General features: G+C 32.6%; 1 long non-coding RNA gene across 1 annotated transcript in view; it reads right to left on the reverse strand.

Annotated features, from left to right (window-relative positions):
* LOC113600810 (uncharacterized) overlaps window positions 1–18549 on the reverse strand; it is a 52805-nt gene that overhangs the window by 15789 nt on the left and 18467 nt on the right. The window lies entirely within an intron of this gene.

An 18549-nucleotide genomic window follows, 5' to 3' on the forward strand; every position in this document is an offset into this window, starting at 1 on the left:
CATTTATAATATTAGTTAATTCCACAACATTTTCTTTGTATCCTTTAACTTTAGCAAGTTCAATTCCATAGGACCTTGCAAATCTGCCATTATGGGATAATCATAATGACTTTTTTTTCTTTTTTTGCTTAGGTTTTAGTTGAAGTAATGAATTGCCCATGGTAAGGTTGTCTGCCCTGTAAAATGTATGATTATATTTCTATCATCTCTGGATGCTTATTATTTGTCAGGTTCTGAGGTAAGCTCCACATTATATTATTTAATCTTCATTATAAAGCATAAATAGAATCATACCAAATTTATAATTGAGAAAATGGAGGATGATAAAAGCTACACAAAACAAATGGTCTGCTTGATTCTGTGGCATATACTCTCCCTGCTGCAAAATCACTCAACGTGTGATAATCCTTCTCCCAACCACCCACCTCCCTCTGTCTCCAACCCCTAGGATTCTTGGTCTCTATAGGTTGCTGGATTAAAATACTAGAAATTTATTTCTGGTATCTAATTCTCGAAATTGTAGGAGATTATTGATTCCCACACGGTAGCAAAAAAAAAAAAATAACTCAAGCCTGGCTCAGTCAAGTTTGTTTTCATAAAAATAAATATGTATGAAGCACCTCTGCACGTTGTACTGTTATTGACCATCACCTCTAAATTCAATTTACTTTTTAATACCTTAACAATCTAAATCTTACTGTAAAAGTTTAGATCTCATAATAGGCAATGGGCATAGATATACTGGTGTGGAGCTCATAGGAAAAAATGAACACATCTCCAATGAATGAAATGAATGCCTTCTATTCTAAGTTCACTTAGAAGTAGCAATAACTAACATTTTGTGTGGACCTCTTGGGACATTTGATAATATTCATGTTGAATTGGATTTAATTATAATAATGTGTAGGGATATATAGTTTGCCAAACATGTTATAATTATTATCCTAAAAGGTACACAGGTCAGGTTCAGTTGGCAGAATAGGGCAATAACAACTTCTTGGTGTCATTACCATTCTCACTACTGATTATCTATTTAGGTAACCCAAGAGAAGGGTACAAAGTAGTAGATATAAAAAAGGGAGTCCAGCAATCAGTTTTGTTTTTGAACACATGTTTTAAATTACATGGTTATACTCCAGCCTTAAATATTAGAATATAGAGCATATAAAATTATATTATTCAAACAGTATCAAAAATATAAATTGTCATGAAGTAAATATAACAAAGTTCTTCCATAATATTCATCAAGAAAGTTTTTGAAAAATATAGACAGGACATAAATTAGTGAAATAATAACCATGTTTATGGGAAGGAAGAATCAATATGGTAAAATTTTCATTTCTCTCCCAAAATAATCTAGGAAATTAGAACAACTTCAATCAAAATTCTGAGAGAGTTTTTTCATAGGACTTGAAATATTGATTCTAAAATGTATTGGGAAAAACAGAAGAACAAGAATAACTAATAAGGTTTTGAAGAAGTACAAGGTTACAGAAGTTGCCTTACCAGATAGCTAGACATATTATCAAAGTACAGTAATGAAGAAATGCGGTATTGACACAGAAAAAGATGAATCAGTGTAACACACACGAGACATTATAAACAGGCACACACATATATATTGCAGGTCATGGGAAAATTATGGTATTTTCACAAAATAGTGCTGGAAAAATTAGTTACCCACCTTAAAGAAGGCAATGCCATAATTTATCCAAACACAAAAATTCAATTACTAGAGAAAAGAATAATGTTAAAATCATAAAGTTAGAACTATCAGGAAAAACAAAAAGGAGAGTATCTGCATGACCAGACAGATTAGTTATGAATTTCTTACATAACACAAAAAGAAGCATACTTTTTAAAAATGACATTTTTATATGAAAACACAAAACTTCTATTTATCTAAGGACAACAAGGAAGGAAATAAGCTATTCACCGAGAAGATATATGCACACAAATAATCAATAATTATTAGTGACTAGAATTTATATATTTATACCAATCAGTATCAAAACACCAACAACTCAATAGAAAAAACTGGCAAATTTAAAAGCATGCAGTCAATAGAATAAATACACAAATGGGAAATAAACATATTCACTAATACTCAACTTCACTTGAAGAATCCCATTTGATAAAAATTAGAATGAAATACAATTTCATCTCCATCAGAAACAGAAAGCTTTAAAAAGGCTAATACACCATATCTTGGGAAGCATTTGGAACAACTGGAACTTTAATACACTGCTGGGGAAGGTTTATAGTTATAATTTTTTGGATTATTTGACATAGTTTAGTGAAGTTAACAAGGTACAATTAACAAGGTAACAATTAACAAGGACCCAATTTAACTCAAGTTTCTTAAAAATTTCTAGAATCTACACCAAAAACAAAGCAAAATGATAGTCATAGCAGCTGTGTTGTATTTTTAACGAAATTTGTTTTTCAATGTTTTTATTTATTTTTGGGACAGAGAGAGACAGAGCATGAACGGGGGAGGGGCAGAGAGAGAGGGAGACACAGAATCGGAAACAGGCTCCAGGCTCTGAGCCATCAGCCCAGAGCCTGACGTGGGGCTCGAACTCACGGACCGTGAGAGTGACCTGGCTGAAGTCGGACGCTTAACCGACTGTGCCACCCAGGCGCCCGCTGTGTTGTATTTTTAAGAAGAAATAAGAACACCCAATTTTTATCAGTAGTGATAATGAATGAATAGAGCTATATAAAAAACTTAACTGAATCTCAGATATATAGCATAATAGAAAAAAGAAAATTACTAGAAAAAGAGTGATGACAAAAAATATAAAAATAATATTTAAATAAATATTAATATGGATAAGTTATGAATAAATTTAGATATAGATTAAGGACTACAAAGCAATTATTAAATGATTATCATGGGTGATGGAATAAAAAGTGAGCACTATTTTTTCAGGAATTTTACATATATTATTTCCTTTACTCTTTGCAAGTTCCCATTAGATAGAGAGCCTTGCATTTTTTTTGTATATAAGAAAACTGCCCATTGTTTTCCAAAAGTAATATGGTACTGAGTTCTTAATTCTGATTTGTTCTGAATACTGGGAACTGAAATATAAACTCCTGTCCCTTTGTAAGGAAAACTGAGACACGCTGTGAGCTCCAGAATGCATTTGTTCTTGGAAGATAAGTCAGTGAACCAGCTGAAATAGATGTTTTATCAAGATTTACAGTTTGTCCATCAAAGCTCCTTCTCCTCTTGTTTCTACGAATCCAAAGCTAGCATGTCCTAACCTCATCCCCAAACTAGCCAATTGCCCACCTTCCAATACCACTGTAAAATTACTCAGTCTATCAGTATTCTCCCTCCAATTTATTCCTTGGTGCAGTAGTTTAAATGACAGCTTTGGGAGACATGGGTGACTCAGTTGGTTAAACGACTGAGTCTTGATTTCAGCTCAGGTCATGATCTCACGGTTAGTGGGATAGAGCCCTGTGTGGAGATCTACACTGTCAGTGCAGAGCCTGTTTTGGATTCTCTCCCTCCCTCTCTCTCTGCCCCTCCCATGAATGCACAGATGCACATGCACACTCTCCCTCCCTCTCTCTCTCGAAATAAATAAACTTTATAAATAAATAAATAAATATGCACTCTGTCCCTCCCTCCCTCTCTCGAAATAAATAAATAAACTTTATAGATAAATGAATAAATATGCACACGCTCCCTCCCTCTCTCTCTTGAAATAAATCAATAAACTTTATAAATAAATAAATACATAAATAAATAAATAAATAAATAGAAACTTTCACAGATCAACAGATTGGTTTGGTGTGTTTTGGAAAGGGTCAGCTAACAATCCAGGGTACCTTGTTTTGGGTTTTGTTATTAGAAAGTAAAGAGTTATCAGAAAGTAAAGATTTTAAACTTTCTTGGTATTCTTCTAACTTTCTCTCCTTTTGGGTTATCCCACAGAATATTTTCTCTGTTATTGAAACAATTTTTAAATAAATTAAAATTGAGTTTGAGTTTTAGTTGAAGAATTATTTCCGAGTCTTGTGCAATTGAATTAGTGATACTGATGACATGGTTGCTACTTTGTCCTCTTTGTGACTGTATCCATATAAAACATGTTAGCTAAAAATTTTACTCATAGTAGTAGAAGGCAGTGATGTTGTGGAGGATAAAAAAGATGCTGAAAAGAGCTTTTTTTTTAAAGGACATAATTTCTAGGTCTTCTTCTACTTGAAAACTACTCTTTAAAACACATATTTTATCAATTTGGATTCATCCAATTTGATTTGTTTATTATTTATGTACATTATGGCTGCATTTTGCTCCTTTTTATTCCCTTCAAGTCATAACATCTTCTGCTGATTTGTGTAGTGCCAGGTTACCAGGTTTGAGGAAGGGTGAGGGTACAAGCGCTCGATGAAACAAATGCTAAACATCTTTTTTCAGTGGTGACCATGTTAAACATCGTGATACAAAATGAATATTGAGGGTTATTTGAAAGGATGTGAGGTGCACACACCCTCCAATGGCTGATCCTTGGGTGTCTTCTCTATCACTGATTAAAAGGTGTCCTCTCAGTTCCCAGAAAACTCACTTCTGTTATACTGCCCATGATGCTACCTTAGGAATCTAATAATTTTACTGTGGACAGAGTCCCTATTTTCCTTAATTATCATATGACAAAACTTCCATAATAATCATTCCTTATCAAAATTCTCATTTCAAAAATCTGTAGGTCTTCATTTGCAACCAAATCTACCAGCCCATTCAATCTGCAGCCTTTTACCTATACTCCTACAACTCTAAGCCCGTGAACTTTTTCAAGGAAGAATCAGTGTACACCTTAGGCTTTCCCTCAACCAGTCAAGTAAGTCCTATTTATTCACTTACATTTTAATCTTTCTTAAGATGAAAAAATGTGGTCAGCAATTCCTTGCTTCCAAATATCATTTCAAATTGTTCCATCCTCTTCTAAATTTTAATAGCTCCCATTACTCCAGAAAGAATATTACTTTGAGATTCATGCTCCCTCACTAAACTATCTTCTATCACTTGCCATTGTCATTACGTAGGTAGACGGATGTCTTCCATAAATGTGAGAATGACTTGCCAAATACTAACTAAATCTTGACACATTAATTTCAAGGTGTAAAATCAAGAAGTGTGTCTCACCTTTTTGTCTGAGAACTAACTCTGTCAGGTTAAGCATGAGGAATTTCATCATATTTAACAATGAGAAGACATAATTTCCATGCATAGCAAACATGCTTTGAAAAAACCATTGTATTAAACCTAATAGTGGAAATTGAGTTATATATAGGATTTCACAAACCTTAGATTAGAAGTTCATGACCACAGAGCCCTGTCTATGTAGCTTGCATGTGAAATGACACTTGCAGAGTACCACAGATTGACTTCTGTAGCAGGAATAAATTGGATTGATTTAAAAGGATAAATTAATACATGGGTGGTCCTGATGGAATTTTCCTCTGCATTTAAGTGAGCTAGAAGACATTATTATTCTTTGGCCAAACCCCGGAAAACAGGAATAATTTTGATAAATGTAAATGTAGAAGACACATTATTTCAAACAGAGGTAATTATAAGAAAATGCATAAGGAAAGGAAGGCATGAACCATGTTTATTGTCTCAAAAGTTAGAAATAGTGAGTGGATTCTATGAATGGAAAGTAGTTTGAATCATATTTTGAAACACTAGAGAGAGTTTTGTTTTTGTTTTTGTTTTGATCCTTAATTGGATCAGGGGATCTTGATCAAAGATCTATTTTAAGGAGATCAATCTTTAAGTGGAACTCTAAAGGATGAATCAGAGCAGAAGAAAACAACTGGTGTCAGCAGGACAATTATCAAGCCTTTACAAGAGTCAAAGTGACAGGTACGGAAAAGCTGATTTAGGAGAGTGACAATGGGGAAGGAGAAAAGAAAGAAAGGGCATACAGGGAAACAAATAATTAAATAATTGATAAAGGATTAGAAGAGAGTGTAAAAAAAAAGTGTGGTTGTATTTTTAACTGAAAAATGTAAAGTCATTTAACAAAGGTTTTCAGGTTTGAGTCATAGTTGTGACTTTCATTTTGATATGTTGGTATTTAGGTACCAGTGTGCTCATTTAGGTAAAAATATTCTCAAATTAAAGATGTAATTTGAGAGCAGTCTGATCTACCTAAATAAAAGACCATGATATCCAACACATGTACATGACAGTATCTACTAAAAGCAAGAGGCTGACAGTTCAGGTCACAAACAAAGCCACTTAATTCACACAAGTACACCATTTCTTAAAATATACCCATTTTCTCACTTATTTCCCATTTCCACTGTATAATTGGACAACTACAAAGACTGATTTTGAACATTAGCAATTTTCCTTGGTCATTGCTTTAAATAAAATTTTGAATTTAGTTATTTTGTATGCTCTCTGGATAACAACTACCTAACTTTAACCCTGACATTCCAGCAATAGTATCAAACTTCAGCCTGAATGTCTAATTCCTCTTGTCCCCAACCCCTCTCATTTTAGTCCCCATTCCGACCAATCTTCAAAAACAGAGAGTGGGCACTGGACAGGAGATTAAAAAGTCTGAAATATTAGGCCTAAAATACTAATATTTTTAAATTTTCTCACAGAAGAAATTACTGACACTGATTTATATAGACCACGGTTATGCATTGAATTATGTCCCTTGCCCAAAATATGTACAAGTTCTAATTCCAGGAACCTGCGATGGTGACCTTATTTGGTAAAAGGATCTTTGTAGGTATAATCAATTTAAGATGAGGTCATACTAACTTAAGGGAAGCCCTACTCCATTGATTATTATCCTTAAAAATAAAGTGAAATCTGGACACAGACACACAGATGAGAAAGCCGAGTGAAGATCAGCAGACTTGAGTTACATATCTACAAACCAAGGAATGACAAGTTTTGCTGGCAACTACCAGAAGCTGAAAGTGGTAAGAAAGGATTTGATTCCTCCCCTAGAGCTCTTTTTTTTAAATTTTTTTAATGTTGATTCATTTTTGAGAGAGAGAGAGAGAGGCATTGAGAGAGGGAGAACCCAAGCAGGTTCCAGGCTCTGAGCTGTCAGCACAGAGCCCGATGCAGGGCTCAAACCCACTATGAGATCATGACCTGAGCTGATGTCGGACGCTTAACTGACTGAACCATCCAGGCGCCCCATCCCCTAGAACTTTTAAAAAAATTACAGCCCTTCTAATAACTTCAAGATGTCTAGCCTCCAAAATGTGCAAGAATAAATTTCTATTGTTTTAAGCCACCCAGTGTGTGGTGCTTTCCTGGGCAGTCCTAGCAAACTAATATGGCCACTGAGTGGCATTTGTAGTATTCTAAAACTCTCTGGATGTTTACACTGTATTTTCACCAAGTATTTTGTAAGGTCATTGTAAGAAGACTTTTAAAGTTCTTTTAATCTTCCCCATTTTATTGTGATGTCTCATTTAGTGCAATAGGTATTCCCATTTGTTGATTTCTTTAAACTCAAGCCTGATGTGTGTGTGTGTGTGTGTGTGTGTGTGTGTGTGTGTGTACTATTTTTTAAATTGAGTGTTGAAATGCTAATAACTTAGTGAATTTCAAATATGGTCAAGAGACTATATGATGTAAATAATGTTTTTATGATTGCTACTACCACCACATATTGGGGATGGAATGAAGTGGACTTGTGGTCTATCTCTCTTCCCTGCTCCTTATAATAAGAACACAGAAGGATAACATGGATTCTAAGTTCTGAGAAAAGATGACAGATGATGATAGATAGACGATAGAGAAATAGATAGATAGATAGATAGATAGATAGATGATAGACGATTGTTTCTGCAAGATAAAATGAAATTTTACTTTTATAACTGAAGTATAAGTAGGAGATAGAGGGCAGATACTGTGATATTTTCAGATCAGAAATAATCAAACCAAAGAATGTTGACAAGAAACTTGCTATACAATAAAATCAACACATGCAAGTAGCTTTATTTTATTTAGAACATAAAATATATTTTTCTGATAATCAATGTATTTGTAATAGTCTATGATATAGGTTCTTCAACTCAAATATTTAAGAACATAAAGTGAATAGATAATATGTTAATACTACAATTAATTTAGAAGGTCCTTGTTTTGATAGGGCTCCTTACCACTGTGTGGTTGACAGTTTAGAAGACACACAATCCTAGAATGAAACAACAGTCTCAGAGGAAGAAGTGTTCCTAAATTTGAGAACATTGAATCACTAACTTGAGTGATATCTTCTTTAAAATTATAACCTTCTCTCCTGCCATTATGAAACTTATGTACTATCATTATCTGGAAAGAATATAGCATCACCTTAAATATTATATTCTTAAATTCATGCCCAACTCAAAAATTAATACCTGCTTAGATATATTTATATAAATACAAATCATTCAATGAATATTAATTATTCGCTGTATTCTAGGCACATTCCATAGGCTTAGCATACATAAAAGAACAAAACATACATAAAAGTACTTGCCAAATATAGAAAAATATATACAAAATTTAAGATGGTTAAACAGTCATTGGAATACGTAGAACAGAAAAACTGGGATTTTAAAGTCTGGGTGGAACTGGGTTATGCGTAGGGGTGGCAAAATAGTTTTCATTGAGAAAATGACAGTTGAAGAAGGTGTCTATGAGGCACATGGTAAGATCTAAATGAAATTAAAGCTGCACTATTTTTTTAAGATCCTAAATGGTAAAGAAAGGTTTGGGACCATTTGGAAAATGTGTTAAGCTGTCAAATGTGAAGATATAAACCAGTATTTTTTGTGAAGGTATTGAATCTATCTCTAGGAGTACCATTCAGACTATAGAATTAAATAAAGCATTAGGCACAGTTTTATTAGGAACACGGAGAATGCATTACTTCACAAGTAATCACATTCCCTTTGAGGTATTTGAATACAGAATTTAATTAAAAGGTATCACAATTAGATAATCAATAGTCTCTGCCACTGAACTTATTATCTTGCAGAAGATGCAGGCATTCCCTTTGAAAGAAAATGTTCTTACTGCATTGCTTAATTCCAGCTATTTTATCTCAAAATTCCAACATCCTCACAAATAAAGTAAACAATAAAGATAAAGGAGAATTTTAATGCTGAATGGGCTTTATAATAAACAAAAAAACCCACAGTGCATTAAAATATATTGAAAGTCAAGTTTCAAATAAAATTATGTAAAAGCTGGGGTGCCTGGGTGGCTCATTCAGTTAAGGATCTGACTCTGGATTTTGGCTCAGGTCATGATCTCACAATTCGTGGGTTTGAGCCCCACATTGGAGCCTGTTTGAGATTCTCTCTCTCTCTCTCTCTCCCCTCCCCCACTTGTTCATTCTCTCTCTCTCTCTCAAAATAAATAAATAAACATTTAAAATATGTAAAGGTCTTCTGCCACAATGATCATTTTAAAAATCACTGTAAAATTTAATTTTTAAGGAAATTAGGTGTTAGGGACATAATGTAAGATTAAGTCAACCAATTCATCCTAACAAGTATACATCTCAGTAGAGTATGGATTTTCCTGAATATATAAACCATGTAGTCCAATTATAACTGTGTAGAGTATCTAAGCAAAAAAATGAGCAAATACCTCAAAACAAATCAATATTTTATGTGTGTATAACTAATTGACTTAATAAACAATTTTGCAATGTAGTCTAGGTGGTTTATTTTGTTTCCTTATCCCTTTATTTCCTTAAAGCTTGCTCACATTAATTTATTATATTAAGTAAGCCTTTATTTAATACATTAGCTCTAACATTGAGGGCTTAAACAATCAAGGAAAGTCTCTTTATAGTAAATTATTTTCTACAAGGCATTAAATCTACTGTTCATGTGTACACATTTTTATGAATCACAATCCATATTAGGCTTTTGAGAATCACCCGGCTATTTAATTCCACTAGGTTTGAATAACTGAGGGATAGACAATTGTAGCTCTATTTGAATGCTATCTTCCTTCCTTCCTTCCTTCCTTCCTTCCTTCCTTCCTTCCTTCCTTCCTTCCTTCCTTCCTTTCCCTCATTCCCCCCCTTTTTTTGAAATATGACCATTTAGAAATACTAAAATATAACTGATTTTAGTAAATTACATTTTGAGAAATCCATAAGAGTCTTCTGATTCTCTTCTTATCCAGAAAATTGGAACTAAACATTAGGAATATTCTGGGAGTATAGATAGCTATCTAATAGGAAGGGCGTTCTGCCACCCTCCTAACAACTTGATACGAAATTCAGTAATATATGAATATATTTTCTACATTTTAATGGAAAATATTAGTCTCTTTTTTTCTACTAGGCTACCACAGTAATTTACTATATGATTTGAATTTTTCTGAATTGACTCCTTCCTTTTTGGATGCAATTTACCCTTTACTCTTTGATCAGCTTTCACTTCCCTTAAGCATATTCCATGGCAAATAAAAAAAAGATTCTCAATCTTTTTTCCTGTTTTATATCTGAATTACTATTAATAGACATTTCTCTCTCTCTCTCTCTCTCTCTCTCTCTTTCTCCCTGTGTTTGGGTGGATGTAGGTGTGTGTGTGTTTTGTATTGCTAAAGATAGGGCAGTGGATGTGTTTACACTATGTACTTGTGTATCTCATAAAACAAACTTAACTGAAAGTCATGACAATTTAACTGATCAAAAGAGTAGGTTAAATAATGCCAATGTCTACACTGAGAAATTAAATATAACATAATCAAAAGATAGGAAAATTTAGGTGGCCAATGTAATTTTGAAAATTCAGTCTGTTAAAAACTAATTCATCTTAGGAAGGTAAGATATATATGAAAAATAGATAACAACATTTTGAAAATAACATTTAAAATTCCTTTTTGGAATTTTGGTATGTAGCATTTAAAAATGCAATTCGGGGGTGCATGAGTGGCTCAGTTGGTTAAGTGTCCTACTTCTGTCTTTCTCTGTCTCTCAAAAATAAAATAAATGTTAATTTTTTTAATTTAAAAAATATAAAAATAAAAAAAAGATAAAACTAGTTGTCACAAATATATTTCACAAACAAGTATGCCAAGTATGCCATGCTTTTTCTATATTAGGCTTTCCCTCTCCCAAATAAAAATGTTCATTCAACAAAAACATCACAATGTAGTGAGGTGTGTCTTATCAGTGAGATCCCCATTTTATTAACTTGCCTTATTTATAATGGTCTTAGTGAGTCATGTTGGATTTGGCTCAAACTGTCCACTATTGAAATATTACCAGAATAATGTATTATGGAATATATTACATTTTGAAGCTTCATTAATTGCATGAAATACATTGTTTTCAGGTAATTCATGATTTGAAATTTGTTCTGATGATTCTTTTCATTTTTATTATGTTCTTATGAGAGGAAATAATAATAGTGATACCATTTTAAAAGACCATTTTAAAAGAACAGATTATTAAATTGGGTTCTGAGATCAAATAGAAATATACTGAAAGCTCCCTTTATCACTTATTAGCTATGTTACTTTGAGCTTCAGTTTCCTTATCTCCAAAACATATAATAATAATGATGATATCTTATTTATAAGGGTGTCTTGAAGATTTAATGAAATAATGAAAGTTCTTATCTCAGTAACTGGTTCACAAGGCTAAACAATTTTTAATGGATGATATTGTTTTCATTTGTATTATTGATGATAAGGATCCTTTAAATGTTATCTTCCCAGTTCTACCTTTTCCTTATTAGAGATAATTTTCTTTATTAGAATATATAATTGTTAATTGACAGATAATATTCCTTTTCCAACCTTGTGATAGCCTAATTGTCCTTTTAAAAATGTCATCTGAAAGTGAGGATAAAAGTCATGAAAGGTATCTATCTACTGCCTGGCTCACTGTGGTCTTACCTTAGGCCAAGGAGGAAAATGTGAGGCTCTTTGTACAGGACAGAGAATCTGTGTGTTCCCTTTTCTCTCTGAGAGTGAGAAGCGACGAAGGACTTGTGGTAGGAAAACAGTAAGGACAATGGCCCCTTCGTCACACAGCACTTTCACAGAGCCACATTTGTCACTGGTCCCTAGCTTAGGCCACTTCAGATGGTCGATTTTTCACCCCTGAATTGCTCAGTTTCAATCTTTTGCTTGCTGGCTCGCTCTCTCTGCATGCTTTGTATGAGAGCCTTGTATCTGATGATTCCGACACAGAGCATTTTTACCAAGAATAGTGTTCTTTGTGTATTCATGCCAGAGCCTCATGTATTTACGACTATTTTTCTTTTCTCAATCTCTGACCAAGAAGAGAACAAGACCCTGATGAATGTCAAGTAACACAGAGATATGAATACCAAGTTGGTCTGAGTGACACAAGAGAGGTGAATTATTGAACATAAATGGATCGTGTCAGCAAAGAATTGTGACTGGAATATGTAAGAGTTTATACTCTATCTCCTCTTAAGTATTCAGAAATGGGAAAAAGACAGATATAATGATTAGATTATATGCTGAAGGGGAACAATAAATAATTTCAAACAAAATAAAATAAATACTTAGCTGGTATATTCTGAATAATTAAAATGTGGCTGTCAAATGAAGCACAGACCATTTCCATCAAGTTTTATATAAGTACTTAAATATTGACTGTATGACTCACGAGCTAATTAAGTCCTGTGAGTAAACAATACATTACTGACACAATCGAATGGAATATATTTTTACATACATGAAATGTCCTTACAGTTCTAGTAAAAAATGTTTGGGTTCCTCTAATATACAAATGAATAAAATGAGAAAATAATTACCTTTCTTGCAAAATGCATATAGACATATTTATTTTAAATACATCTTTATTCATCTGGTGCTAATTAGAAGCAGTATGCTCTCATTCATTCATTTGACAAAGTGCACATATAATTAGCTGGCATATGTGGGATTTTAAATTTTCTGTTAGTGATTATCTCATTTTAGAGGATGAAGCAATAAGAGCTAACTGTTAACCTATTTCTGGAGAATTTCCTACATAAATTATGTCTCATCCCCTAATGAGAGAATAGGGTAGAAATCTAAAAAAAGTATTTAAAAGTTGGTGATTTTGAGTGAACAGAAATGCTGGCTTTACTGGTCAATACTTGTCTGTACTTTTCCTTTTTAAATTCATTAGTTTCCACTAACTTAGTTGCCCAAACAAAAGAAAACCAATTGAACTAATAATAGTTATGTGTCAATCCTGTAAGTGATTCCTTGAAAGAGAAAACAAGGAGTTGACAGCTCCTTCTTCTGAAGCAATAGCCTTGAAAGAATGAGATCAGTGTGGATTTTACCCAGTCATTGTGGATGTGTCTGGAGGAAGCAGATGATACACATTCTGAGGCGTCATCACAAAATAGGGTTGTTACAGTTGTTTTACATTTACCCTGTTCAGAAAATACTTGAAACCCATTTTGTGACTATACTTCTGAATAAGATGGGGTCTTTAAATGGCTTAATATAGCCAATATATTATATAGACAGCTATTAAAACCACATTCATCATTAAGCACATCCAAGCGCTTCACCTGGTAAAAAGCAAGTGAAAGGAACAAGAGCAAGCACCACTGATTAACCCCCTTCCTTCTGTGTCAGTTGTATTATTTAAATAGTGCTATTACCACTCAACTTTAAGCCTTACACACCCCCACATATACAAACACACTTCTGTTAAGTGTATGCTGCTCTCCTTCAACTTGACTTAGAACATGTAGTTTTCTAGTTAATTTAAAAGTTATTTTGCAATAGCCAAACTCCGTGTAAATGTCACGTATATAATGGTGTTAAAGTAGACATGGCCTGCTATTTAAATATCAGGGGAGATAATTTTACTCCAGTCAATGTTTCATGAGGGCTCATAGGGAAAGAAAAGATTAAAAATTGCTATATGCAGAATCTTGATACTCTATGAAATTGCTTTAATCATTTAATTCACTTGTAGATAATGCAGAAGCCTATACAAGCTCTTAGACTTCAGAGTAGCTCTAATAGAATGTGTTTCATTGATGGAATTATCACATAATCTGTGATATCCAAAATGACAATCACTGGCCGTATTAAGCTACTGAGCAGTTGAAATATGGCTTGTGTGATTGAAAAATGAATTTTAAATTTTATTTAATTTCAATTCATTTTCATTGAACTTCCAATAGACATTGATTAGCTTTGTATACAGATGTTCATTTTGGTGACATATGATATATATTAAATATTATTTATTGAAAGTACATTTAATTATATATTCTCCCCCCTCTCCCTCTCAGGAGAGAATATATAATTAGATGCAATTACTACATCTATCTATCTACCTCTATATTTAGGCTTACAAAACTTTTGCCAAATAGTGGAAATAATTCCTATATATGTCTTACCTTAACATTAACTTTTTCCATAACCATACTACAGTTTTCAAAATAAAGCAAATATTGGCATCATACTATGAATGAAACTAAACTTTTATTTTTCCTCCAGGATCCAACCTAGGCTTCCATATTGTATTCAGTTGTGGTGTTTTCTTAGTCTCTTCTAATCTGTGCCAGTCCTCAGTTATTCCTTGTATTTCATTACCTTGAAGAACACTGTTTAATTATTTATTTTGTAAAATGACCCTTAATTTGGGTTTATCTGATGTTTTCTCATAATTAAATTAATGAGGTTATGTGATTTTGGCAAGAATACCACAGAAGTTATGTTCCTTCTCAATGTATCCTGTCAGAGAATACCTGATGCTGGCATTTTTTATTATTGGTGTCATTCACCTTGTTCAACTGGTGAAGATGACTTCTGTAAGACTTTGTCACATTAAATGTATTCTTTTTTTCTTTTGTGATAAATAATCATCTTGAAGGGAGGTAATTTGAGACTATGTTATTATTCTATTTTTCCTCAAATTTTTGCCCAATAATTTTACTGTACATTTATTTCCTCAATATAAACTCACAGAAGGGGTTTATAATCAGTTTATAATCAGTTTATAATCAGTCGGTTAAGCATCTGACTTCGGCTCAGTCATGATCTCGAGGTTCCTGAGACAGAGCCCCACATCGGGCTCTGTGCTGACAGCTTGGAGCCTGGAGCCTGCTTTGGATTCTGGGTCTCCCTCTCTCTGCCCCTCCCCCGCTCATGCTCTGTCTCTCTCTCTCTCTGTCAAAAATAAATAAACACTAAAAAATAATTTAAAAAAAATAAACTCACAGATTTCTTTCATTCTCTGAGTTATAATTCAGTGTTATCATTATTTATTTTATTACTCAAATTGTCCCATTGTTGGCCCTTGGGAATTATATATACACAGTAACAAATGACTAAATAAGTAGTGTAGTCATATATTTGAATACTATCTATGAAAGTCAAGTTTTAAACTTTTTAATGTTTAATAACATTCAACATGTTTTATAACTAATAATATTGAATATGTATAAACCAACACTTTGAAATTCCCTAAACATTCAACTTATTTATTTTTTATTTATTTTTAATATGAAATTTATTGTCAAATTGCTTTCCATACAACACCCAGTGCTCATCCCAAAAGGTGCCCTCCTCAGTACCCCTCACTCACCCTCCCCTCCCTCCCATCCCCCATTAACCCTCAGTTTGTTCTCAGTTTTTAAGAGTTTCCTATGTTTTGGCTCCCTCCCAAACAAACATTGTTTGTTTGGTTGGGTTTTGTTTTTTGTTTAGTCAGAGCAGACAACTCTTGATCTTGGGGTTGTAAATTCAAATCCCACATTGGGTGTAGAGATTGCTTAAAAATAAAATCTTAAAAAAATCTTATTTTACATATATGGCAAATCTCAAAATGAAAAAGTAAATTGGGAAGAGTGTACAACTGCAGAATTATAAATACAAATAAGGACACCTGTTTGATCAGTTTCTGTAATAACTCCATCTCTTTTTTTTTCTATTTCTTTCTCCTCTCTTTTTTTCTTGCCTGCTTTATTTATTTTCTAATTATACGTATACATAAATGCATTGATTCCTGCTTACTCTCTAAAGCTTTTCAAAATGTGTTTAGCCTAAACTAGGTACTCTAATATTCTTTAAGTACTTTTGTCCTTAGTACATTATGTAAGTGGTATTTTATTTTATTTTCAGTAGTAGCTGATAATTATAATTGCATTTGTGAAGTTGGAAGTAAAAATAATTTATATAAAAATATTATTTAACACCTATACAACACTAAAATCATTAGTAATAAATAGTGTTACCCTAGATTACATTTACCAAAATGTGATCAAAGGACAAAAAGGTGTGAAAGTGATTTTACATATAAGATGCTTGAAAACTATCCTGGAATTTTTTTCTTGAGAAAATACAATATAAATAAGTTAATTAGTGATGTGACTACTTGAAAACTATTCAGTGATGCAGCTTAAATAAACAGGTACACCTACCAAAAACATTGACTATAAGAACACAGATTACTGTAACACATATTTCTTGACTGGCTTAGTATAATGTTTAAAGAGATCACACTTACATGTCAGGAGACTTTATGATGCTCTTTGATCTCTAAGCTTCAGAGCTGAAAGGATTTGGAAGTTATTGTCAGCAATTGCAGAGAACTGCCATCTTATTTGATATCCCTTTGATATTTGGCCTCTTTTTAGTTCTATAGATTCAGAAGTCTTTTGGGGTCATCCATTAATATACAGTGGACATTTGTCTTCAAATCCAGATGAAAATATTTTCAAATGTTTTTTTTTCCTTTCAAGATTTTATTTAAATTCTAATTAGTTAACATGCATGATAAAATTGGTTTCAGGTATAGAATTGAGTGATTCATCCCTTACATATAACACCCAGTGCTCATCACAGTGCCCTCCTTAACACTAATCACCCATTTAGCCCATTAATATAGAATACTTTCTGTGCTCCCAGATTATCAGGAATCTAACATAATTTAAACTAATTTGTCCTGCGACTAGGGCTTTTAATCAACCTATAAGCAGCATAATAGTTTTCTGTCCTAGTTCTAGTTTTGTTACAATCCCAGGCAAAGGGATTGAACCTTATCATTTTTCACTGAGTAAATGGTATGATATTAAATAAAAATAACAACATGTCATAATACAATATCAATGGCTAAGCAAATTTCCTCCTTTAATTTTATTTCTCTAATTCAATTACAATCGATAAAAACTGCTGTACAAATCAAAAGCCAAAATGAAATAAAGATTTTAAAGTGATCTATCAAAATCATTACTAAAGTAATTATTGCTTTTGATATTCATTAAAAAGTGAGATGGAAAAGGAAATTAAATGAATGAAAATTTATTTGAATAGTGTTCTTTATTAGTTTTATTTTTTGAAAGATATGTTTTCTCTAACATATAATCAAACCTATTTTAAGATTTCTAAGTAAAAGAGTATTTACCAGAGATTTAACTAGAGTTAGCCTTGCTAAGCATTAAAACTTAAAATTTGTAAAGTTGGAGAATAGAATTTACATCTTTTCTCTTACTGAATTAGAATGTCAGGAAAGATGACAACATTCTATGCATTCATTACAACAAGAAAGAGACAACTGCCATCAGAAATATTATTTGCATAAAATTCATGTCTAAATTGTCTTCTATGCTCTTTTCAAAAATTAAATGTACAACTGCACACCAATCTATTTTTCACTGATTGTCTTTATACATTGTCCATATAAATTTTACAATTAACCATCTGAATAACCTTAACCTTAACCATCTGAATTATTTTCACTATTCTCATTGCCAACCAGATCATAAAAGCCTTATACATTATAAATGAACTGCACATTAAAAATATTTACATTGTAAAATATGCATGCTTATACATGTATATATATAAATGCTATGAAGCATAATAATCAAATGAAGACATGAAACCACCAGTCATGAAACCATGGCTCAGCCTAAAAATTATATCATCAAAACCCTGGTATTTAATTATGGGTTGTACTTCATTTAGTCCTTTCTCCTGACTCAGGAAGAAGCCACGATATTGAATTTTGTTTTGTCATTACCTTCTTTTATATTATATACATTTGTCACCCATGCATGCATCCTCACACAATATAATGTTTAGCTTCGGTTGTTCTAAACTTTGTATAAGCTTTTCAATATTCACGCAAATTGTTTTTTCATGCAACATTAAACATGGTAGATGTGCCTATACTGTAGTGTTTCATTATAGTTCATTCTTTCTTGACTTGAGTATTCTAAGCTAATCATAGTTACCTCATTTTTTTAGTCCTACATTCTCTCATGATATGACCACTATTAGTATGGATCCACTTTTCCTCCACTAGAACTTCTCAATCATAGTGTGAGTACTTCAGCTTTCAGAATCAAACACAATTAAATCCATAACCTTTTGAAATTTTTTTGATCATGGGTGGCATAACTATGCTTTACCTGAAATGTCTAAAATTAACTTTGGTAGTCATTGATATTTAAATTTTTTTATTCCTAAAATCTTCACTTGTTTTCCCCTTGGGTTCTACTGGAATCTAAGAGGTCAGGGTTAGTAAAAAATATTTATTTTCCTTCTCT

Source organism: Acinonyx jubatus, chromosome A1, assembly GCF_027475565.1.
Source record: "Acinonyx jubatus isolate Ajub_Pintada_27869175 chromosome A1, VMU_Ajub_asm_v1.0, whole genome shotgun sequence".
Lineage (NCBI taxonomy): Eukaryota > Metazoa > Chordata > Mammalia > Carnivora > Felidae > Acinonyx > Acinonyx jubatus.